Genomic DNA, 27,062 nt, shown 5'->3' with positions numbered 1-27,062 from the left:
CAGGACGGAAGGGAGGGGGGAAGAGGGAGCCCAGGGAAAGGACAGAGGAAAGGAGGGGGATTGAGGATCAGAGTTGATAGGAAGGATAAATGGAGGGAGAGAGGGCATCATCCGGGAGGGGGAGTTGACGGAAGCCACCTTGGGAAAGGAGATGGAGGGTGGAGAGATGGAGGGTAGGGGGGACACAACAGTGAAGACGTGGCAGGGGGCGGGGATGGGAGAGGAGAGGAGCAACCAGGGGGTGAGGGGGTTCGAGACGGCGGGAGGTGTAGAGGATGCAGATATGTTCGAGGAATAGGAGCAGATGGGGGAAAGGAATGAGATCATAGAGGATCCGCGTGGGGGACGGGAGGCGGATACGGAAGGCGAGGCGGAGTGCATGACGCTCAAGGATCTGGAGGGACTGATAGAATTTGGGGGGGGGCAGATATCCAGGCAGGACTGGCATAACAGAGGATGGGACGGATGAAGGATTTGTAGGTGTGGAGGATGGTAGAGGGGTGCAACCCCCATGTCCGGCCAGAGAGGAGTTTGAGGAGTCGGAGGCGGTTGTGGGCTTAGGATTGGATGGAGCGGAGATGAGGTATCCAGGTGAGGTGACGGTCAATGGTGAGGCCAAGGTAGGTGAGGGTGGGGGTGAGGCGGACAGGACGTGCGCAGACAGTAAGGGAGAAATCCAGGAGCCGGAAGGAGCGAGTGATACGACCTACGATGATTGCCTGGGTCTTGGAAGGATTGAGTTTCAGGAGCCATTGGTTACACCATGCAGCAAATAGGTCAAGGTGATTCTGGAGAAGGCGTTGGGAAAAACTGTAAATCAGGAAGGTCCTTTTGTATAAATTACAAGTTCAAATTAGGCACTACTTATGACAAGAATTCTTCAAGAAGTCACTGGATTCGATACTTTCAAGAGACGAAGGCTTACGTTACACGCTAACTACTAACTACGCCTTTCAGACCGTGATGAAGTTTACGATAAATACTCCAGCGCTACGCAGTGTCCTCTCCGATTTCCCTAATCGCAGCTGTTTTGGTGTAGTAACTACTTGTCGCATTCCTTCCCCTGATGCTCTTCTCAGAAGTCGTTGGAACACAAGTGCCCCTTGCTGTGCCGAGAAATAATGAGCCAGGCTCCACAAGCGCAGAGATGGCCAGCTGCAGATATGTGAAGGTCAGATGTAAGTCGGCAACTGCTATCATTTCATCTTTCCTTCAAGCTTCCCACGAACATGAAATGCTTCTGTCCGGAAATCTACACCGTTCTGCGAATCTGCACCTCACTCGCTCCACATACGATATAGTTAAATTTGTGTACTCGGGTGAACGAGTAACTTCCATCTCTTTAAGTTTCCCAAAGCTGTGCAAGATTATACAGCGTAGTCAATGACGAAAAGCATACTTTCTGATGTAATGGGTCGACTTAGAGAGTCCTTACGAACAAAATCGAGCATATAACCCTTTTTGTCCACGTGCTGAGCGTATGCCACCCGGAAGTGTATTTCATTCTCCGCCGAAAACGGCATAAGCCTCAGCGGGCCGAAAATCATATTGGGACGTCCAGTAATACGATCTTCGTTCACTGCCAGGTCACTTGCAGAGGGGATAGTTTATCAAATCTTCAACATCTCATTTTCTTATTGGACAGTTTAAATTTAAAACGTGTTAATCACTGGCAGAGTGACAAAGGTTGTATTCCCAATTAAGAAATCAGTAAAATCTTACCCACTGTTCGAAAGTTAAGCAACGTAGGTCTTTCAAGCAGAATAATATTTGCGCATATTGTTCTGACAGTAGTCAACACAGTAGAAATATTCTTCCCCTGTAATGCAGAGCATAATGTAGTAGAATGATTTAATATAGATCACATAATTCACAATGTGCCAAAATATATAGCTGGACTAGGTCTTTATCACGATATGTAATGATATTTGGCTAAATCGTATAGTTAGCAGTATTACAAACTTCATTGTAGCAGTGGACTTGTTCAATGGAGTTACATCAACGTTCTCTTCTGGAACAGCTTGCAGTAATATCATATGCAGTGTTAGTACACTCGACAGTCACGAGTTGCAGAACGTTTTGCTATGTAGTACAAACGAGAATTCTGTTTTGCTTTTTCATTCTACTTTGTAGCGGCAGCACTAGATTAGGATTACAACTGAATTGGCTCAAATGGCTCTGAGCACTATGGGACTGAACATCTGAGGTCATCAGTCCCCTAGAACTTAGAACTACTTAAACCTAACTAACCTAAGGACATCACACACATCCATGCCAGAGGCAGGATTCGAACCTGCGACCATAGCGGTCGCGCGGTTCCAGACTGAAGCCCCTAGAACCGCTCGGCCACACCGGCCGGCAATTACAATTCAAGTTCTATTTGGTGACAATAACCAATGTCTGTCAGTACAGGTGAGTTGCATGTTCCTTCAGTTTTAAGATACAGGAGCATTAAATAAATTCAGAAGCACTTTTTCTGCTATTCGTCCTTTATTTCCCTCCAGTTTACTGAAACATATCACTTTAAAATATATCACCATTTTACTCATTCTCCATAGCTTTGCCTCCCTCCATTAAAAAGAGTCCTCCAGCTCAGTGCAATTCATATATCTGTTTGTATGTAAAAAAAAGTATTTTTCTGTAAGATACGAACAGACGATGGTTAATTTCTTGTGAATATTATTTTAGCCTATCTAAACATAACAAATTTGACGCTGAAATACTCATATATTCCGGGATGCAGAAGGAGTTATTTTTAACCCCAAATTGGAACACATGGATACAGAAATAACAACATGCTTCGACCATCATCAGTTATTTTGCTCCCCAGATAGCAAAACTCAGCTACTACCTTAAGTGACTCCTTTTCTAATCTAATTCTTTCAGTGATGCTGAGAGAATTAAATTAGGAAACGAGACACTTAAGGTAGTAGATGAGGTTTGCTATTTGGGGAGCAAAATAACTGATGATGGTCGAAGTAGAGAGGATATAAAAGGGAGACTGGCTCTGGCAAGGAAAGATTTTCTGTAGAAGAGAAATTTGTTAACATCAAGTATAGATTTAAGTGTCAGGAAGTCTTTTATGAAAGTTTTTGTATAGAGCGTGGCCATGTATGGAAGCGAAACATCGACGATAAATAGTTTAGACAAGAAGAGAATAGAAGCTTTCGAAATGTGGTGCTACAGAAGAATGCTGAAGATTAGATAGGTAGACCGCGTAACTAATGAGGAGGTGCTGAACCGAACTGGGGAAAAGAGAAATCTGTGGCAGAACCTGACTAAAAGAAGGGATCGGTTGGTAGGACACCTTCTGAGGCATCAAGAAATCACCAATTTAGTGTTGGAGGGAAGTGTGGTGGGTAAAAATCGTATAGGGAGACCAAGAGATGAATAAACTAAGCGGATTCAGTAGAATGTAGGTTGCAGTAGTTACTCAGAGATGAAGAAGCTTGCACAGGACTGAGTAGTACGGAGAGCTGCATCAAACCAGTCTGCGGACTGAAGACCACAACAACAACAACAACAACAACAACAACAACAGTAACATCAGAATAAACATTTCTACAAATTACAGTTGCATCAAAGAATGAAACATTGAATAAGTGGAAATTAATTTGCAACATATCTTAAGATATAAATTGCAGTTATTATTATGTGCATGAATATCATTTTGCCAAGGAGATTTCGTAAACATCTCTAGGCACAAGTTAAATACGAGCGTTATTCCAAAGCATATGGAACGTGTTACACCAACCTTCCCTTCGATTTTTATTACACAGATGGTAGTGGTGGTAGTGATGGTGGTGCTCGTAGTAGCACTACTGAAATGTTTTCATCGCAGTATGAGACGCAGATATAATGTTAAATGGAATAGGTTGCAGTGTATTGGAAGATTCAACAAGTCCTGTTTTTCAGCACACAAATCATGGCGAGAACAACTTATTACTCACACCAATTTATGATTTTCGAAGTAGAAAGGGTGTAATGGGATCTGGAGTTTCAAAATATGATTTAACACTAGAAGTACCACACGAGTCACGTTTGACCCATGAGGGTTTTTCGAGTGCTCTACCCCCATCGCCTTTCCATAATCATCGCAGAACCAAATGCTCCAGTGGATTTTCATCATTTATGGGGTTGTACATATCACCAAAATTTCATCCCCACTACCAGTAGTATCATGTGGGTCGTTTTTGACCCATACACATTTTAACGCAGTTTTATAGAAGTAAAACCGGTTTTCATACACTAAATATTTTTTGGGCGTGTGTCGACGTTATTCACGAGATGTTGGAGTATATTACGACACTTTGGGCCAAAAAGAACGTGAAATGCGAAGAATTCGGAAGTCGAGCGATACTTTATACTTTATATCAGTGTTGCTTTCCGTTTCCTACGGACAGGCGATATGCAGACCTATGAAGGGGACGCCAAGAAATTGTCACCTCAAGGACCTGTACCACCAAGACTCTATGGACTCCCTAAGGTCCACGAAGAGGGGGTACCTATGCGCCAGGTTGTCAGCAACATTAAGGCACCTACTTACTTGCTGGCAAAATATCTGGCTGAATTAGTTAGCCCTTATGTAGGTAAATGCCCACACCATATCCGTAATTCCGTGGATTTCGTGAAACGTCTCGACACCTTCAGACTGAAAGACACTGATATCCTAGTGAGCTTCGACGTGTTTTCACTATTCACCAGGGTGCCTCTACGAGAGTCAGTCGAGCTTATTGGGCAGAAATTTGACGAGAAGACCACCGAACTCTTTAGGCATGTCTTGACCTCAACGTATTTTCTGTTTAATGGGGAATACTATGAGCAAACGGATGGAGTCGCAATGGGCAGCACACTCTCGCCAGTGGTCGCGAATTTGTACATGGAGTACTTCGAGGAGGAAGCCTTGGCGTCATCCAATTGGAAACCGACTTGTTTCTTCCGTTATGTCGATGAAACGTTCGTCATCTGGCCCCATGGTAGGGACAAGTCCTGTATTTCCTTACACACCTAAACTCTATACATCCAAACATCAAATTCACTATGGAGACCGAAGCAGAAGGAAGTTTACCATTCCTGGACGCCATGGTTAAGAGAAGAGCTGATGGTACCCTGAGCCACGGTGTGTACAGGAAGAAAACGCACACTGACCTGTACCTGCGTGCAGACAGCTGCCAGCATCCTTCTCAGAGGAATGGAGTACTAAAAACACTAGTACACAGGGCGCGCAGCATCTCAGACGCAGAGAATCTGCCCCAGGAATTGGAACACCTCAAAACCGTGTTCCGAAAAAACGGGTACTCGGAATGGCAGATTAGACGCGCTCTCCGTCCCACCACCACAGCACAACCTGTGGAGACGGATGAAGTCACGGAAGAAGAGGTAGCCACTGCCTTTATTCCGTACAATGGCGCACTATCGGGAAAAATCGGCTGTATATTAAAGAAACCCGCCCAATAAAACACGGGCATTTCTGGGAAGTGTGAAAAATGACCTCGGTTTGAGGAAGGCCGGCATATACCAGATTCCCTTGAGTGTGGGAAGACTTATATCGGACAAACAGTACACAGCATCGAAGATCGTTGCCGAGAACATCAAAGGCACACTCGACTGAAATATCCAAATAAGTCGGCGGTAGCAGAGCATTGTTTGTCCGAGAAACACGAGACGGATTATGAGCGTACCAAGAATTTGGCTAGACCTCTAAATATTGGGACAGGGTTATAAGGGAGGCTATCGAAATTCGCACTAGGGAAGATCTTATCAACCGCGATTGCGGCTACAATCTCAGCAAGGCTTGGGACCCGGCATTGAATGTAATTAAGAAGACTCTCAGCAAGAAGTACGAACTGGCGACCAGGGCGGACGTAGCAAGCACATCGACGCTACGACAGATTCCGACGCCCACGTGTTCGCGACCGCCGGCGCGCGGGTGCGGACGGCGAAGAGAGCGGCCCGCGGGGGGAGGGGATTTAAATCGGCCGCCCGCCCTCAGGAGCTCAGTTGGTCAGCGCACCTGACGATGGCGGCTTGTCTGATCGCTGAAATATTGTGCCCGTTGGACACTATGAACCGGCAGTATACCCGTGGACTGTTTCGGCAACAAATACGCCGGGAGAAACTGAAGAGTCACAGTATTAATACTCACACAAGAAGTTCGTTTTTACTATGTTTTCATCCTTTACGAAGGAAACCATTGTAACATTGTTACACTGTTACTTATTTTAACGATGATTAACGAAATAATGTGAAATGTCTTGTGTAAAATTTAAAATAAAAAACGATTATCTCTGAAAATTTGTGTTTGATAGTGTACTATTCATTTCAGAGAACAAATTATCTTTTGGCTACATTTTAGAGTCTTCCTGAAAGTATTATCAACATAGCGACACGAAAAAACACCACCTAAATACTAATAAAACGATAGTCAAAGTGACCTACATGGTATGATCAGGGGTAAAGTGAAGTTTGGTATTTCTTGTATTAATTCTTAGAAAAGAAAGAATGTATAAGTTGCATCGAAATACGGTTTCCAGCAGGTATACATACGTGACCACATACTCCTCCTGACTGTCTGACTTCTGAAACCAGTACTTTCGCACATATCATTTGATACTGTATTTAATCCCGCTTTATTAAACATTTTAGCAATAGAAGTTGGTAATATGAATGAAAATGGCAAATTTTGTGCTCTAGTCTTTGCTGAAATACCTCTGGATACTGTTATGTATTATGAGGCAGACAACCTACTAACTTGTGGTATTCAGAACTTAGGCCACTTAGAACGAGCGGAATGGCATTCACAGAACTTGGAAACAAGTTGTTGCATATTACATTTCTGCGATCACTTTTCACTATGGCTGTTTGAAAGCACTCATTGTTCATGTCATAAGTGAGTTTCAGAGTATTGGATTCAAAGAAGTTTGTACTGTATACGATTAGAATGCAACAAAACAGAAGGCTCTTAAAGAGCTGTGCGAAGCAAATTTGTCAAAGCCAACTACGTCATTTTCTTGTAAATAATCAAACTGTTACTATTTTAGATCTACTACATCTCCTCAGAAACAATAACGCTTTGATAGATAATGAAATCAATTTCAAAGTAGTAAAATTGGAGTATATTAGTATACTTGTCTAGTTGTTAAAAATTTAAAAAATGCACTTCAAAACTCTACCTTGCTATGTCACAATGAAAGCAATAGTTGCTGCTGCATAAATGAGCCATATAGTTACAACAGCAACTGAAACATATGACACTGATATTGCCATATGAGGCCGTATACACAGCTGAGGTTGTATAAAAGATAAATAACCTCTTTGATTCACTCAACAGTAATGAGCTGTATCCATATAACTGGAGAATATTTAAGTGTGTTTTATCAGAAAATCCACAGCAGAAATATGGTATACCATACAGAAGGAAACAGGTATCTAGCTAATAAAAGATTTGAAAACAGGTAGAAACAAGACTAATGTGTTTAGTTTTATGAAAGGTTGACAGATTACATTATTTTCTTCTCGAAGACCTTAAAAGAAGTTGGTTTTAAGTACTCCAATTTAAAGGGCTTCGATCAAGGTGCTTTAGAGAATTTCTTTTGTTGTATAATGTAACACAGTATTGTCAATAGGAAGTCCAACCGGTTTTCAGTTCGTAAAAGCTCTGAAGGCTTGTGTTGTGAATCGTATGGTTTTGCCTTTCGAAACCATGAGTGTAAATAATTTCGAAAATGATGATTACAATCCACTGACAATTCGTTGTAGTAATGCTGGTAACAAACATTTAAATTAGAGTTAGTTGAATGATGGTAACGACCCAGATGGGCCACAGGTAACTTTTAATTCTCACTCAGATGTAAGTTTCTCTGTAGATCACCCGGCTATAGCTTACATAGCAGGCTATATCCTGAAGTACACAGAAGTACTAGATGCCTGTGAAACAGTGTGTACTCACCTGTTATAAAAGAAAACCATTTTTACATCATTTAAAGAGAATAATGAAGTATCTTCTCATCTGAAATATGCAAGTGAAAAGTTATGATTTTCATAAGAACTCTCTATGACAAGTTGTATGATTTTCTAAATAGCCAAGCACACACAACACGAATAAATGAGAATTAAAAAGAAAAATTCTCTCTGCAGTATGCACTATTTTGTAACAAACATGCCATAGAAGAGACCCTTCTAAAGAGAAGTACACAATTCATCATACAGAACTATATGTAAGATAGAAAAAAATGATCAAATGAAATTCTGTGTGGAACACCTTATAAGAAAGAACAAATTTAAATCACGTAATAAATTCTGCATTTATCTTATGCAACGTTACAGTAACTTCCATTTACATATTTAAGTGCATGTTGTTGATTGGAACCAAGCTTGGAGATATATAAATTAATAATACTTGTCATAGCTACAATACACTCATTTGTGAGTCCCTTTATATGTGAGCAAAAGCAACTCACACCTGTGAGCCACATTGGTGTCGTACTTTGCAACACACTATCAGCATACAACAAGATGTGAGAGGAGATAACTGACACTAAAGCAGAATTTCAAAATTCTTCTTGATATATGTATCAACAATTTAAGAGAACATGTTAACTCAAGGGATACTAAGCGCTAATGAAATTGCTGACTACATTTTTAATCTGGTAATAAATATGTCACTATACAAAATAATGTTTCTGTTGTTGGTTTCCTGTTTCTCTGTTCCAGATGCAGCTTTCAGTACATGAATTTAATAATGGTAATTTGATAAAGAAGATGAGAGATTTAATTACTGAAGGAGTGTTGGCAAGAATTCGAGTGTTCATTTTCAGATGTGTACTGTGCAAAAATTTTAAAGGATAAACACATAAACTAAAGGTCATAAATAAATGTTGAACTTACAACTCATTTCATTACTCAAAACACGCAGGTGTAGCAAAAAATACTGCCCAATGAAAAATGACGAAACTGTATCACTAACAAAATGTGTCACGAACAAAAAAAATTGGCTACACTCATGCAATGTATACGTTCTCCACTCTCAGTTTAGTTCTCAGTCATTGTAAAGAAATATTCTATGAATTTCGTAAATTTCATTTACTTATAAGTGACTGCACAGAATAACTGGTTCAGGTGACAAAAGGTATATAAATATTAATTAATAAAAATTGATAAAATCTATTTTACTAGTATCAAACATAGACCTTAATTTGAGAAAGATTTCTGAAAAATGTCTGTCTGGAGTACAGCATGGGCTGTCGGAAAACCGGAAAAGAAGAGAATCGAAGCATTTGAGATGTGGTGCTGCAGACGAATGTTGAAAATTAGGTGAACTGGTAGGATAAGGAATGAGAAGGTGCTGCACAGAATCGGAGAAGAAAGGAATATGTGGAAAAGACTGACAAATAGGTCAAAAACTGTAGAGGAAGACAGAGTTTGGAATACATCCAGCAGATAGTTGAGGATGTCGATTACAAGTGCTACTCTGAGATGACGAGGCTGGCACAGAAGAGGAATTCGTCGCGGGCCGCATCAAACCAGTTAGCAAACTAATGACTCAAAAAACAAAAACATTTAGTAGGCATAAGAGCACGCTCTTCCTGCTTAGTATGGCGTGTTACACACAGCTTTTGATTGAAGTTCGTTCAATATATTACTCTGCAAGTTCGCAAAAGACTTTCCGTTTTTAGGCACGCGCTTGGCCACAAGACTACGCAGATCACCCAAGAAGTGTTAATGAAAAAAATGTTGCCATAGAACAGCTGTACCTCAAAATCTAAGAATACGCATTTTCGTGCCATGTTTCCCTGTAAACCGTATTCACTGTCTGGCAACTATGAATGCTTCTGTCGTTCTCTACCCATATATCACAAGACGGACAGCGCACTTCCTTTATTTTCGTGTTTTTGCGGTAATCATTAGTCGTAGGGGCAACCGTCTGCATGACTCACTAATCTGGACTGGTAACATCGGCTAACATGGTACTGCCATTATGATACTGCTGCGAACGGCTGGAAGGAATGGGAAATCACAGGCGTCATTTTTGCAAAGGACCTGCAGCTCTGCTGTGTGGTTGAATAATGGTGGTATCCTTTTGCATAAATTATTCCTTAGGTGGTCCACATTTGGATACACAGCCGCGGACTACTCAGGAAGATATCGACACAGGAAAAACAAAGCTGGCATTGTACAAATCGAAGCATTGAATGTTAGAGATCGTTGTCAGGCAGATAGGTTAGGACATTTAAAAAGATAAGTGGACATGGGAAGTTAGATATACTGGGAATTAGCTAAGTTCGGTGGTGGGAGGACTGGTTGGTTGATTTGGGGGAGGCGACCAAACAGCGAGGTCATTGGTCTTATCTGGATTAGAGAAGGATGGGGAAAGAAGTCCGCCGTGCCCTTTCAAAGGAATCATCCCGGCATTTGAATGAAGCAATTTAGTGAAATCACGGTAAACCTAAGTCAGGATGGCCGGACGAGGGTTTGAACCGGAGTCCTCCAAAATGCGAGTCCAGTGTGCTAACAACTGCGCCACATCACTCGTTGCATGTGGTGGGAGGAACAGGACTTCTGGTCAGATGAGTGCATAATTATAAATACTATACGAAATACGGGTAACGTGGGAGTATGTCTAATAATAAAGAAGAAAATAGAAATACAGATAAGCAGACATGAACAGCATTGTTAAAGCTTTATCGTAGCTAGGACACACAAAAAGCCAACATCGACCAGAGCAGTACAAATTTATAGGCCAACTAGCACCAAAGATCATGAAGAGATTGAAATAATTTATGAGTTAAAGAAATTATTGAGATAATCAAAGGAAAGGAAAGTAATGGCAATGGGAGTTGCAATTCGACTGTAGGAAAAGGAAGAGAAGGAAAAATAATAGGAGAATATGAATTTTGTGACAGAAATGAAAGAGGAAGCCATCTGGTAGCATTTTTCACAGAGTATAATTTAATCATCACTAACGCCTCAAGAACGTTGGCTATGTGGAAGAAATGGGAGACAGTGGAGGGTTTCAGATTGATTATATGAAGGTAAGACAAAGATTTCTGTTCAGGGACATATGTGGACTCTGACCGCAATTTATTGGTTATCAGCTGTAGGTTGAAACTGAAGAAATTGCAAAAAGTTTTCAAGTTACAGAGCTGGGACCTGAATAATTTGAAGGAAACAGAGGGATGAAAAGAGAAAAAATAAAAATGCAGCAAATGAAGTAGCAAAAAAAAAAAAAAAACTGTCAGAAAGTGGAAAGAGGCTAAGCAAGAATGCATAGAGGACAAATACGAAGCCATAGGGATATGTATAACTTGGGGAAAGATAGAACTGGCTCAAAGAAAAATTTAAGAGCTTTTGGAGAAAAGAGAAGTAGCTGTACGGAAATCGAGAGTTCAGATGGAAAACCAGTATTGAACAAAGAAGGGAATGCAGAAAGTTGGAAGGAGTATATAGAGGGGCTACACAAATGAATCAACTTGAAGTCAATATTATAGAAATGGAAGAAGAAGTAGATGGAGATGAAATGGGAGATATGATGATGCGGCCAAAATTTGACACAGCACTGAAAGACATAAGTCGAAACAAGGCCCTTGGAGTGGATGAAATTCCACCAGAAGTACTGATATCCTTAGGAGAGACAGCCACGGCGAAACTATTCCACCCGGTGTGCAAGATGTGTGAGACAGGAAAATTGCCTCAGAACTCAAGAACAATGTAATAATTTCTATTCCAAAAAAAAGTGATTAAACTATCAGTTTAATAACTCAATGTTGCTAAATACTGACACGAAGTATTGGCATGTGAATGGGAGAACTTGAAGAAGGTGACTTCAAGGAAAATCAGTTTGAATACTGGAGAAGTGTAGGAACACACAGGCGATAGAACCACATGACGTGCCTTAAAAATGGATTGAGAAAAGGCAAACCTACGTTTATTGCACTTGTAGATTTAGAGAAAGCTTTCGACGATGTTGAATGGAGCATACTGTTTTAAATTCTACAAGTTGTACAGATAAAATACAGAGAGCGAAAGGTTATTTACAACTTGTACAGGAACCAGACGGCTGTTATAAGAGTCGAGGGGCATGAAAGGGAAGCAGTAATTGAGAAGGAAGTGAGGCAGAGTTGTAGCAAACACTGATGTTATTCAATTTTTACAGTGAGCAAACAGTTAAAATGAACTACAGGAAAATATTAGGAAAGAGAATTGAGGTTCAGGGGCAAGAAATAAAAACTTTGTCATTTGCCAATGACATTCTAATTCTGTCACAGGAAGCGAATGAGAGGAAAAGCATTTGAATGGAATGGACAGTACGCTGAAAGGAGGATAAAATGTGAAAATCAATAGGTAATGGACTATAGCAGAATGAAATCAGATGATGGTGAATTAGGAAGGGAATTAGGTTGGGAAACGAGACACTTTAAGTAGTAAATAAGTTTTGTTATTTGAGCAGCAAAATAGCTGATGATGGCTGAAGTAGAAAGAACATAAAATGTAGGCTGGCAGCAGGAAGACAAGCGTTATTGAGGAAGAGAAATTTGTTAACATCGAATATCGATTTATGTGTTACGAAGTCTTTTCTGTAGTCTTGTATGGAAGTGAAACGAGTACAATAATCATTTAAGACAAAAAGAGAATGGTAGCTTTTGAAATGCGGTGCTACAGAAGAATGTGGAATGAGTCTGAAGTTAGATGAGGGGCAGAAATCATTTATATGTAAGGAAGATCAGTCGAATTGTACAATAGTATTAAAATGAGATTATAAGATGAATGTCTGCAAAAGTAAAGCAAGGATAATGGAATGTAATCGAATATATAACTACATCTTGCTCTCTGTATGTAGAAGCTAATCTCAGGAACTACTTCAGGGATTTTTATATCGTTTTCAGTAAAAGACTGATTTGTGAGGGAGGGTTGTTTACGACTGACAAGTAGGCTGCCCTGCACAACAGGCCCCTTTTCTAGGGATACACACGGCATGGCTGGGTAGTGCGAGTGTGGAGAAAGATGTGGTGGACATAGAAAGGGGGCAGAGGAGATGGACAAAGAGAAAAGTGAGGTTGGGATGGACAAAGACAGGAGGAAGAGGAGCTGTACAGAGTGAGGTGGAGTACAAGATTGTCAGAGTGAGGGGAAGCGATGGGTGGAACAAGGAGGAGGTGAGGGAGATGCACCAGGTACATGTATTATGTAGTGGTGTACATAAATGTGTAACGGGCGTCAAACGAAAACTGAACACCCACCATAATGGGACCATGAAATGGTTCTATCCAGAAGTAATTACCAAGTGCATTTGCCTATATCTGTGCCACTAGGAGGTAAGACAGCAAAATTTCTATTGATTGGAATGTGCTTGACCGCTCACATACATAACTGTACAAACTGTTGCACTTCCTCGTCCAGCTGAAACCTGTGGTCATTCTTGTCTTTGCTCAAGTCGTGAAAGATGTGAAAATCACATGGTGAACGTTCTGGGCTATATAGAAGGTGCTGCAGTGTTTGCCAACGAAACCGCTGAAGCGGAACCTTCATCCAACTGACAGTGTGGGGACGGGCATTATCGTGCAGCAGGATGCTTCCGTCAAACATAACTCCTGGACGTTTCTGTAAAGTCTCTTCATACTGCTGCTCACTGATTATTGTTCCACACCAGAGTAACTTAACGACCAGAAAGTCCCTACAGGCGGAGAAGAAAGTCGTAATTACCTAGTGGAACTTGTGTGAACGCTGTCGGAAAGCTGTCAGACGGAATCCTCTTGTTGTACAATAACACCTAGTCCTACACTGCGAAATTGACAAAGGCTGCAGTTAAACGAATTGATTGGGAAACACTGCAACATCCTCTGTACAGCCCAGATCTTTCACCATGTGATTTTTAAATCTTTGGCGACATGAAATAGGATATGTGCTGGACGTTGGTTTCAGTCTGAAGAGAAAAATGCGAGAGTAGGTGTGGCTGTGGATCTGTCAGCAACCACCTGCATTCTATGGAACAGGAGTTGATTGTCTCGTCTCCACTAGGGTATATGTCTTAACACATATGGTGATTACTGTTGAATGGAACCGTTCCATGGTGGGTGTTTTGTTTTCATTTGACTGTCCCTCATATTTATAATAATACATAAAGAGGAAACAATATTAGTAGAAGCTTTTTGATCGATTTACTTGAAATTTTAATGAACATATGAACAGATAAAGATATGAAGTAAATTTTTAAAGAACTTTTAGAAGTTTTTGCTAACACCTTGCTCCGCTGTACAGTGTGATCAGAAACAATTTGCAAAGATTGTAAGGTCGTTGCAGGGTAGGTAGTGCTGAGAAATAATTGTTAAGAAAAAAACGATACTTTGTGCCACTTCCAACTTAATTAGCATTGAAGTTATCCAATCAGGCCACTATGTTTAGTTGTTCTCATATCATAGATGATGGTGCACTAGACTGCTCAGCCTTTGGCTTGGGTTACATCCTGACTACCGACCGATGTCCACTTTTTGTGTTACTCTCTTCTTCGGTTTTTGCTGACCAAACAAAGAATACGTTTGGTGAGACTGTCTTTTGGGGGCCACTTGAATTTTGATCCACAACAGCCTGATTGATTAACATCAGTGCTGATTAACCTGTAAGTAGCGCAATATATTGACTTTTTCCTTAACAATCATTTCTCAGCACGACCTGCTGTGCAACTCCCTTGCAAGCTTTTCAGAACGTTTCTGACCACCCTGTATAGTTATATACATTTATATGCCGTATATATTTAAAAATAAGTTTCCTATGTCGTCTGAACGATTATTGAAGTATCGCGTAAAAATTTGAAATAAATCAGTCAAGAACTTTTCAGGAATTTGGTAACAGCGTTAAACATCGACTTTTCTTAGTACAGTAGCCTGGATATGTGTAAATACTATCCTTTTCCCATAGCTTCTTCTGTGTATGCGTTCAACACACATACTACACACACTTCCTCCTCCCCCATCTTCATGTCCACCTTTTCCTCCACCTTTCTCTTTGTACACCTAATCTTTGCACCCCTGCCTGCTGAACTTCTGCTCACCACTTTCTTTCTCTCTATTCATCTCGTCCTCTCCACTCTCTTTGTCCATTCCCATCACCACCTACGTGCACAGCTCATGGTCTTGCAGTCGCGTTCTCGCTTTCTGAACAAAGGGTCCCGAGTTAATTCCCAGCGGGGTGAAGGATTTTCACTTGCCTCGAGATGACTGGGTGCTTATGTTGTCCTCACCATTTCATCATCATTCATGCAAATGGTGAGAGTGGACTGAGCAAAGGTTGGGTATTTGTATGGGAGCTGATAACTGCACAGTTGAGTGCCCCACAAGCCAAATGTCATCATCATCATCACCACCTATTTCCTACCACACCTTTCTCGCCATCTCTCTTTCCATATCTTCCTCCAATTCACTGTCCATTCCCCCCATCCTCCTTTTCCACCTGCCTACAGAGTCTCTGCTCTCCTCACCTTCCACATTCATTTCCACCTCCTCTCCTCTCACTTTGGGCACATATATTGCATGCATCTCCTCCTCACTATCTCCTCCATGTCCTGTCCTTCTTAAACCTCTTTTTCCCCCTCTCCATGTCCATCTCCTTTTCCCCTTACCTCTCTGTAATTCCTTTGTCTCCCTCACACTGCTCATCTCAGCTTTCCCCTATTAAATCCTCTCTCTGTCTATCCATCTCCTTCCTATCTCTGTCATTGTCCTCTCTTTTGTGTCCATATCTTCCTTCCCCCACTCTGCCTGTTCATCTATCCTCCAACCTGACTCTCTGCCTTTCCCCTACTTCCTTCTCTTCATTTGTCCACCCTCTACTGCCTCCCCCCCCCCTCTGTGTAGCCTGCCTGCTATCCACTTCAGGCCTTCCCAGCATTGCACATGCGTACAGTAGCACCTACAAAATGAGTCGATAAAGTGAGCCGATAACACTCTAAATTGCCAGTCATGAATGGCAGTCTTCATGTCAGGTGCTTGAAAACTCTTTTTTGTTCCTGGCACAGGCTGCCCTGCAAAACAAGTCGATTAGGCAAGCCAATACTATCTCCACACAACACGCCAGTCATACAGAACAGCCTATGCATCAGAGCTGGGAAACTATTTCTTGCTTATGTGTCAGGAGATGGTGAACTATTTCTTGCATATGCGTCACAGACAGGAAAACAATTTCTTCCCCTAACATATGCACTGCCTTCTAAAGCTGGTCGAAAATGCAGGAAAATACTATTCTCAACCATAGTGCCTGTCTATATGGCAGGACTGCAAAACACAATTTTTGCCTGTATCTCTGCTCCTTTTGGCATGAGGCGATTTGTGTACAATCTTTGGTACAAATCGATCAAGGTGTTTGGGAGATCTTTGACATACAAATGGGATTGTCCTGCTTTGGAGCAGGGTAAGTAAAAATTTTGCAGCCCCTGAAATGTAGGATGCTCTTCCAAGAAGCTTATTGTGTTGCAGTAATGTCAGCATGCCTTACTGTCTTGCTTTGCAGGGCAGCCAGTAAGTCAGGGGCAGAAAAGGTCTTCAAACCCCTGATGTGTAGGCAGCCTGGCACCACAGGCCTGAATTTTCAATTTGATTGATAGGGGCTACATGTAGAGATAGGCAGGACTCACCAGGGAGGTTGGTGGGGAAGAACATGGTGGTTAGACAGGTTGGAAGGTGAAGTGGACACAGGTAGGGAAGAAGGAGATGCATGCAAGGAGGAGGAGTGTGGGTGTGTGAGTGAGTGTGTGTGTGTGTCCAGCATCTCCTCCCAAACCCACAGAATGAGTTCTACCAAATTTGGTGCAGAAATAACAAACTTTATAAATATCAGTATTGTGGGGTGCAATGAAGTTCTAGCCCTCATAGGAGTGGAGATATGGGAAAAAACGTATTTTTCAGACCTTGTGTGTAGGTGGCGCTGCTCAACTGGTTTGTGGTATGTGAGGAGTATCGGGCTGCCTTATCGTCCTTCTTTAAAGGGCAGTCTATACATCATGACCAAGAAACTATTTTCCTGCCCCTGAGTCATAGACTGTGCTGCATAAGAGGCATGTTGTGTTGCATTATTGTCAGGTTGCTTTTTCGATCTGATTTTTGGACAACCAGCATACTGGATGCAAGAGAACGATTTTGAATCTCCTACACAACTGGTGTGATGTGAATGTAATATTTGTCCACTTCACCAATATGTTTTTTGGGGCTGAGCAGTGAGAGGGGTGATGAAAACAGATAGTGTGAGATGAGATAAGGTCAGGTGGACAGAGAGAAGGGGAAGAGGAGAACACAGATAGTGTGAAATTGTGTGATGTGGACAGAAATAGGTGCAGAAGTGAAGAACAAAGAAGGGGACAAGAGTGGACAGACAGAGAAAGTGGAGGAGGAGATGTACATAGGAGGTGGGGGAGATGTTGACAGGAAGAGGAAGTATGTTGTGCAAGTAATGCCTTAGAGGGGCTACACATGCAGATCGGTACATCTAGCTGACAGAGGGGTTGGAGAATATGGATAGTTTGGGTGGAGGAGGACGTGATGGATAGAGACAGTGTGAAGGAGGATGAGATGGACAGACAATGTGAAGCAGAGAGGCAGAGTAGATGGATAAATCGAAGGTTTAGGAGATATTGGACAGAGGGAGAATGAGGAAGAGATAGACTGAGAGAGCGTGGAAGAGGATGAGTGTTTCCTTCCTTATATACTTGTGCACCATCCCTCTACACCTTCCTCCTGCTGCCTGCATCTCCTTCTTCCCCCCATCTTTTTCTATCTCCTCCTGCCCCCTTTTCCTTATCTACCTCTTCCTCTCCCATTGCCTATAAATCTCATCTTACTCTCTCTGTCCTTGTCCTCCTTCCTCCTCTCTCTGCTCATCCCCTCCCACCACCTTCTCCATTTTCCATCTCAGACTTCTTTGAGCCACATCCATTTGCATGTGTACTTCGTGTGGAACAAAAAGATAAAACAGTCTGATACAACTCTTCGTGTTGGGCAGCATACGCATCAGAGACTTGAAAACAGTTTCTGCTCATGATATGTGTGTGTTGCTCTGTATAGGGGGTCGATAAAGGAGACTAATGCTACTCCCAATGAACGTGCCTGAAATGCAGTACCAGTCTGCCTGATCAAACCACTCCTCTCCTCCGCATCCGACGACCATGGATGTGCCAATGTTAACACCGCAACATTGGCAACGACGAATGAAATTGGAAAGTGACCGTTGTCACTGGATGTTGACGCAATTGCAGAACATTGCATGGTCTCATGAATCTCGATACCTCCTTCATCACGCCGATAGGGCACGAAAGCGTCGTCTTCCAGGGAACAGCTCCTTGACACCTGTGGGATGAAGACAAGCTAGCGGCGGCTACATTATGCCCTGAGGAACATTCACGTGGGCATCCATGAGTCCAGCCGACTTCGTGCAAGGCACCCTGCCGATCGAGGAGTATCGTACACTGGCTGCAGACCACGTACACCCCTTCATGACGACCACGCTTCCCAACGGCAGTGGCATTTTTCAGCAAGATAATGTGCTATGTCACAAGGCCAGGAGTGTGACGGAGTGGTTCGAAGAGCTCAGTAGCGAGTTTCAGTTGATGTGCTGCCCCCCCCCCCAACTCGCCGTATCTGAACGCGATCGAACATATCTAGGATGTGATTGAACGAGGCCTTTTTCCCGAATTTGCGGGATTAAGTGACTTGTGTGTGTAGATGTCGTGCCAACTCCCTCGAGCGGCCTACCTAGGCCTCATTGCTTCCATGTACTACGCCTCGCCGCTGTTATCCGTGCCAAAGGTGGACATACTGGATTAGGTAGGTGGTCATAATTTTCACGCGTTTAACTTTACATGAATATGCGAAGTTATTATTTTAGTCTAGGCTTCCGAATTTCCTTTGTTTTGACTTCCAAAAACACTGCGGTAGGTTGCTCACTTTGCTTTACTCTGATCGCTGTGTTGCTTCTCTATGGTATTCTATCTCTTTGATGCCAACAGTCTTCATATGGCTTTACATATACTTCTATATTTAGCAACCTACAAAATTCAGTGTAAGGAAGGGTTCTTTGTATCACTGCCACTTCTCCATCCTTCCTGTTCCAGTCGTGAACAACAACTGTTAGCAAGCCTGTGGATCAGCTTGAATCAATCAGATTTAATCTCCCCATAGAATATGAGACTATTCGAACAGTGGGTAAAACGTAACAATGAACATCCCAGGATCCTGGAAGCACTGCAGCATCTAATCATCATTGAGTACACGGGTAGCTTATGTATCAATGGAAATATGCCAATTGCACCACTTAATTCATTGCAGTCAGCTCAAGATATAATGTTGGAAGTACTTCTACTTAATATTCGCTATAATGGCGAATTCTGTGTGTAGTAATAAAGCCTTGTGCTCAATTATAGATCCTAGAGACCAAGAGCTGGCTACTGCATTCTGTATGAACGAAGAGAAAACAGTATTGGGTAAAAATCTGCAAAAGTCAGCTATATTGGTAGTGGTTGTGCAAAAGTTGGTACTAAAAATATCTCGAAAGAAAGGAGATGACGATGTCAGACAATTACAAGGAATGTCGTTGAAATTGCTCTGCAGGCGTTTGTAAAGAGTCTTTCCGATACGAGATGAATGAGCTGTTTGAACGGGATTTAGTGGAATGAAAATCCTCGACGTTCAAGAACAGAGAATAAAAAGCACAGACTCTGCCACGCGTATTCCAAGAGATCTTTGACCAAATGAGAATCCTCAGCCCCGTAGGCCATTAGTACGGAGTACAAACCAATTTCAGCACAGTCTGCAATGTTTCCAGATGGTGTTTAATATCTCGATAGACCACGATCCTGCTGCTGTCTAATTGCACCTTGCATTGTTTCCAGATTTCTCTTCCCCCAACCCTATGACGTCACAGCGGAACTAGGTCGGTTATCATATGTATAAATGGTACGTGGCCCCTTTAATACAACCTTGCACAATCCATACCACAACTATAATCAGGACGGGAAACGGGATGGTGAATCATGGCTGGTAGTCATACTTTGATTTACACATACTTTATTAACGTAAGGTGCCTTCAGATAATTCCCCATAAACTTCAGTACAATGCAGCAGTTACTTAGTATAAGTTCTTATAGAAACAAGACAGTTATCAGAACTCAACAAGTATAACCATAAAATGCATATGAAATCAGTTATGAGACAACTAGCAAACACAGTATTGCCGTGGCTTCGCCACACTTAACAAAAGCTTACAACGGACAGTACAGTTCCCATCAGAGTGGGCTAGCCACTTAGTTGCATTTGATTACTGCACGGGCCAACACGGTCCAAACAACACTCAAAACTCACGTGGTTAACCGCAATTCATTAGAACATGGATATGTAACAGAAGCAAGAAAGATTGTCATGAAACAAACCCAGATTACACTTTACGCGACCGCACACTGTAACTTAAAGAGAGATGTGACATCCACTCAACAAACACTGTGGACTGTTTATTACCACAGAGACAGATCACAACAATTAGCCCAAAATTACATGACAATCGATAGAGAGAGTTTCATTACTTTACATGTGCTCTATTTGCTAACGTTTACTTAGTTGCATGTCTATCTTTATGTAACCCCCCCAAAAAAACATTTGTTTAAACATAAGAAAATCGCAATCAAATCACAAAACCCGTTTTACCCGCATTGGCGGAAAGGAAAGATATACTAAACTTTTGGTGTGGGGTCTTCGCCCAAAGCAATCTAGTCATGGCAGGGTTACATAAACACAGCAGGACCTAGGGTGCGGGTTACACCTCACTCCACGCCAAGGCGTTGGCACTTACAGCAGCTTTTGACAAACACAGGACAGTTGCTACTATCTGAAACACACACAAAATACAGGGCAGAATCCTTGCGTCAGATATACGTGCATCAGTCTAGAAAATGTTCCGTCCACAGCAATCACTGACCTTTAAATTGAAACTATTTAAGGACGGTTCACCGATAATAGTAATATCACTTACGTGCCGTTTTCAATCACTTAATGCCGTTAATGATCAATTAGGGAACAACCAGTACAGTTATAACTAAGACTTCACTGCGAAGCCAACGTTTAACCAGCTCACACGGAGCTCATCTACATACTTTTCGATTAACGGCTGTGTAAGTTCCACAATCGTCTAGGGAGTTAAACGCCTCTTAACACGTCGCTCAGCCACATACACTAACGGCCAACTTACTTGATGTTTGCAAACAGCACAACTCAGCGGCTCATGCAGCTCAACCACTTTACTTCGGGGACCTCTCCCTTGATAGAAATCATGGATCTCCGAGCTGCCCCAAAACACAGACTTGCCGACCAATACAACTCTGCATATCACGCTGATAGTGCACACCCGGTCGCAGTCGACACTCCTTTCTCCAGAGACGTCCCACGTCTCTCAATGTTATTCTTTCGAAAGTTGACGGCCGACTCTTGAAGCCCGCTAACCCGGAAGAAAGCCACACGATATCCAAAGATCACATATAACCTCCAAAATCGATCGCAACGATATAACGAGCGTACCCGGTGCTGGTGACAGTCCGCCACGGCTCAATAAAATTATGAGAAATTTAAAAAAAATCCGTGATAGCGAACCTCGCCTAATTTCCCTAAGTATAAAATCCAAGATGGTGGACCTCAGCACAGGCCTATGACGTCAAAATCCAAGATGGTTGATCATAGTGCAGGCTGCATGATTGACAGATCTCCTTGATTTTCCCAAGCCCTTTGATGTCAGACTCCAAGATGCTTGATCTTAGTGCAGCCTGCATGATGGGAAATCCAAGATGGCAGACATTTTAGAATTCTAGAATATCCACCCATGTCACGTTGCACGTGGCGAACATTGCCACCTTTATGTGGTTTCTGATTATTGGTGCTCAGCTCTTGCTAGCACCCTACATACACTGGCCGTTACCCCTCTCCATTACTTTGCTGCCTTCACTATATATGCAGCTGACACTGTGTTTGGTGATCGTTGTGGGCGCAGTGGAGCCTCGCTACAAGTTGTGATCTCCTGTGTCTGTCCTGTCACTGCTTTTCTTTTTCCAGGCTCATTGCAGGGTTCTAAGCCTGACTCAGCTACAGGCCAACATCCTTGTTAGTTAGACCAGCTTGGATCCTAAATTCAGTGGCAAATGTTTCTGGGAATGAGAAAGGTTTCTGAAGTATCTTGGTTTTATTGTAATACATAGGATGGCCAGCTTTCATACTAGGGTAAGCCAAAGCTGATTCTGTGGTCTGGCGTCAATGAGAGTGCCTTTTACGTTCATTTTATGTTTATAGCACATCTCCTCTGTCACGCGTACAGTTTCCCCAATGAGTATTATGCAGAGCTGTCAAGGGATTTGATATATTCCTGTTTTGTGAAGGCCTAGAGCAGTCTTTACTGAATCTAGTAGTTGAAGGTCTCAGGAGACGGGTGAAAACTACATTTAACACTATGTTCCTCCTAGATTCTGCCGCCTTTTCTGAAGGTATTGCCAACAAACTGGATGCACGCTAATGATTTGTGCTCCTCATTTTCTTCCTGCTATTGTCTCTATACAACCTGTTGAAACGCATATCTGCCATATCTGCCTGCTGTTGAACCCATTTCTTCAGAACATCATCTACAGATGCTTCACCTCATTAGGAAGTCTGCCTACAAATTCTATGAAAAATTAATGTAGGTTGTAGTGAAATATGAGTTTGAATTCTGTGTTGAGATCATTGAATTTTGTATCGAAATCAGTCAATTTTGTGTTGAAATCAAAGAACATTGTGCTAAAATCAACGAATTTTATACTGAAATCAGTGAATATTGTAGCCCATCAACCGGCTGTCCACAGTTCTTGTTATATATCTGTGAACAGGAGCATGTCGAAGAACTGAGATTTAAGTTTTATTGAACAGTTGATCACTATTATCTAGCAGAAAGTTTAATATACAGTCGCTACAGCAAAATTGTCTGTAACAAATTGCCTCATGTTACAGTTGCTCTTGATACAGTGATACTGTAAAACTGTAACAACTGTCTCATGTTACAGCAATATGGTAACAGATTCCCCCATATTGTTCCATTGTTTTCTCCACTTTAACTATCACACCATCACAACAAAAGAAAGCAGTTTTCCAAGTAATGATAAGCAGATTCCTTTAATAATAGAGACATTAGCAAAGAACTGAACACATTGCTCCATATTGGCTCCAAAAATGGCTCTGTTTTTCCGGTAGTTGATACAATACGTAATTCTAAACTCGTGGTGCGTCAAAAAAGAGGCCACAAATGTAAAGATTATGTTGCAGGAAGGTTAAAATTCATCTTGTTTCCTTTTTATGGAATTGTTTCTTATAAACTCAGTGCCTTTTTCTGTAGTATTAATGCTAACCTCGCCTTCAAAACCAATAACACAATAGCTCAGCTATTTGCATGCAGTATTAAACCTAAAAACAACAAATTTACAACTGCAGCCTTTTATAAAATCTGCTGCACTGTATGCGAAGTCTTTTATATTGGGCAGAGAGCTAGAACCTTTAAAACTAGTTTTGAAGAGCATACAGAAGAAGGAAGGAAAAATGCAGAGGATACACTCCCTTTTCACTTAATCTCGAAAGGACATTTTCATTAATACTGGAAATAACATTTACAACCATGTGCATCGCAAGAAGAGCTATATTCTTAAGGAACAAAATATTCTAAAAACATTGTTTTTCTGGATGCCTTTCAGAGTGTGTTTCGTGTATTTTAATGTTAGTAATTTCAGCACTGTTATATTTCATTACATAGTTTGGCACTCTCCTTTACTGTAAACCACAAATCACGCTCAGTTCCTTATGGCTGCGAGCCGAATTAACTCATCTACATCTATATCTACATGGATATTCTGCAAATCACATTTAAGTGCCTGGCAGAGCGTTCATCGAACCACCTTCACAATTCTCTATTATTCCAATCCCTTATAGCGGGCGGAACGAACGAACACCTATATCTTTCCGTGTAAGCTCTGATTTCCCTTGTTGTATGGTGGTGATCGTTTCCCCCTATGTAGGTCGGTGTCAGCAAAATATTTTCACATTCGGAGGAGAAAGTTGGTGATTGGAATTTCGTGAGAAGATTCCGTCGTATCTGTATTTGTATGAAGATACACGCTTTACTGATTCTTTTCGTTGGCACTTATTGGTTTCCTATATCGACTTTTCGTTCATTGTTACATTTCTGCGCATAGTCTGTTGTCCTTACTCTTTTTGTACTAATAGTTTGTACATGTCTTTGTCTTCGATATTTTATTTTACTTTTGTGGATTTTACCAACTTTTATCTCACCACTTGCGCCTGCTTACCAACGTGTCCCCTATAGGCCCTCCCTGTAACTTGCTCCTCTCCCATTTAAGTGCCGCGGTCTGGAACATCTCAGCGATCGTTCTCTCTGGATTAATGATCATGTGACATACAATTTGTTGTCCAGCTCTATTTAGTTTACGTAAAGCATGTCAATTGTAATAGTAGATGAAGTCATACTGTGTATTATTTTAGATTTATTGCTTTTATGATATGTGTGGATGATTTATATTGAACATTTATGTATTTCATTTGTTGTTGATGATACCTATTGCTACATTCTTCACCATTTGATTAATTCTGTTGTACTCAGTTTTCAATAGTATGTAGATACCACTGAATAATGGCCTTGAAGGCCGAAACCAGTCTTAGTTTTTAAAGTAAAAACAAAAGTGGAACTGGTGTTGTCATTTTATCTGCATTATCAGATTTCACTCATATGTGGATCACTAATTCAGATACGAAACCTGTTCAGATACGAAACCTGCACTAATATGCTCCATGTGCTTGACTAGAAAATAATTGAATACACTTAGTGTGTGGCGTTCACATTTAATTATTTTTATTTTGGACATTAGTGGAAAACCATGCTAGTTACAGTAGGAGTAATTTTGGGTGTGGATTTAGCATTATGCTTGTGTTTTTCAAAAGCAGTACTTTGTCTGTGAGGTAGTTGGCTACCATGTGGTGCACAGTACAAAGAAACTTTATTCTATGGTGCATTTAGTAAAGTGGAAGTGATATCATTGTGTAAAGTAGGTTCGCGGAGCAAAATTGTGTGAAACATGTGTGGAGTTGAATTTTATATTTTTCATGAATTTCGTATATTTGAAAGTTGATGGCTTTGTTTACTCATGACGCCGTACAGCTTGTGGTAGAAATCAAATTCATTCTTACTTTAATTAACAGTAAATGCTGGAAGCCTCGGTACTTATGTGACATATGAAGATCTCAAAATGTAAACTGATTTTTCTCACGAAGAGATAGGAGTTTCTTTGTATGCATAAAGGTATGCTCAACGATGTGTTAGTCAGGTTGCATGGAAATTTAGTTCCCCACTAATCACTGCACAGATCTAAATTTGAGGAATATGATGAATACCTAAATTTGTGGGTCATTTTTCTTAATTTTTGTATTGTGGAGTTTAATGGAATTTTTGAGGTGTGGTAGTTGCTCAAGTTGAACCAAGGCTTTTATGCCAAATATCCACCGTGCTCTGTATTCAGTACTGATAGTGGAGACTTACTTTTTTCTTTCGTGAATGAATGAGCATCTGATTATGCTATATCTATCCTAAACAACATGTTTCTTGTGTAACTCTTCAGGCTTTCCCGGCGAGATCTTGACATGTGGAATAATCGGGTCTACTGCCGGATGTTTGTGTCGCTCTGGCACAATATTTCGGCAACGTAACTCGTTGCCTTCTTCAGGTGCTACCTGAGACTGCCGTATTGGAGGATCTTGTCTGGCACAATATTTCGACCATGTAACTCGTTGCCTTCTTCAGGTGCTACCTGAGACTGCCGTATTGGAAGATCTTGTCTGGCACAATATTTCGGCCACGTAACTTTTGCCTTCTTCAGGTGCTACCTGAGACTGCCGTATTGGAGGATCTTGTCTGGCACAATATTTCGGCCACGTAACTCGTTGCCTTCTTCAGGTGCAAGATCCTCCAATACGGCAGTCTCAGGTAGCACCTGAAGAAGGCAACGAGGTACGTGGCCGAAATATTGTGCCAGAGCGACACAAACATCCGGCAATAGACCCGATTATTCCACATGTCAACATGTTTCTTCGTGAATGTGTTCCAGCCATCACCAATCACTATTCAGTGATGATTTTCTGGTGAGTTTATGTACAGTGGGAACGGTGCCTCTTGTATTACGTTCATGATTTCAGTTATATTGTGTGTATTCAAATCGGATCAACCAAGCTTGATAAACAAATCATTTATATGAAACGTTTAAAGAAGTACGAGACTAATATTACTGTCCCATCAAATCATCAGTAAATTTACGGAATAATAAGATGAACTTCTCATGAGTAAAACTAGGTGTGTAATCTGACCCTTCTGTTGAATGATTCAAGGAAAATACAGCAATCCGTTGCATATTATAAGATGCACTATCATATAAGTCATATGTGAACCAGTGATTCAAATAAGAAATTGAAGAAAAATTCATAGAATTAAAGTAACAGCTTGATTTATGACGAAGCTGCAAAGTAGATCCGTTCATATTGTAACTCATACCCGAATGACTAGGACACTGCGACTTTCCAAATAAGAAATTAAAGAAAAATTCATAGAATTAAAGTAACAGCTTGTTTTATGACGAATCTGCAAGGTAGATCCGTTCATATTGTAACTCACACCCGAATGACTGGAACAGAGGCTCATAAAGTTCATACTTAACATAACCTTTTAACTTGTTACTCGCATGGAATAGCACGATGCAGTGCTTGGCGCAGTATCCGAATTGTGCGAGACAGTATGGAATGGGATGGCATTCGTAGGGGCATCCTTCCTTCTGTGCTTCACTCACACATGTTTTAATTTTCAAGCAACTACGTTCTCGCAGCGAGTTTGGGCAGTTTACCGATCTCATGGGGCAGCTTTGACTGTGTGGTTGTTCAAACTGTCAACATGTCGTGATCTAAAATGGTCAACTACTTGGCTTGGGATGAAGATGATTCCAACTGACGAGCGCTTTGGCTTCTGTGCAA

Source organism: Schistocerca americana, chromosome 8 (genome assembly GCF_021461395.2).
Source record: "Schistocerca americana isolate TAMUIC-IGC-003095 chromosome 8, iqSchAmer2.1, whole genome shotgun sequence".
NCBI classification, from domain to species: domain Eukaryota; kingdom Metazoa; phylum Arthropoda; class Insecta; order Orthoptera; family Acrididae; genus Schistocerca; species Schistocerca americana.
The sequence above is the reverse complement of the archived record's forward strand: the minus strand, read 5'-3'. Positions refer to the sequence as shown.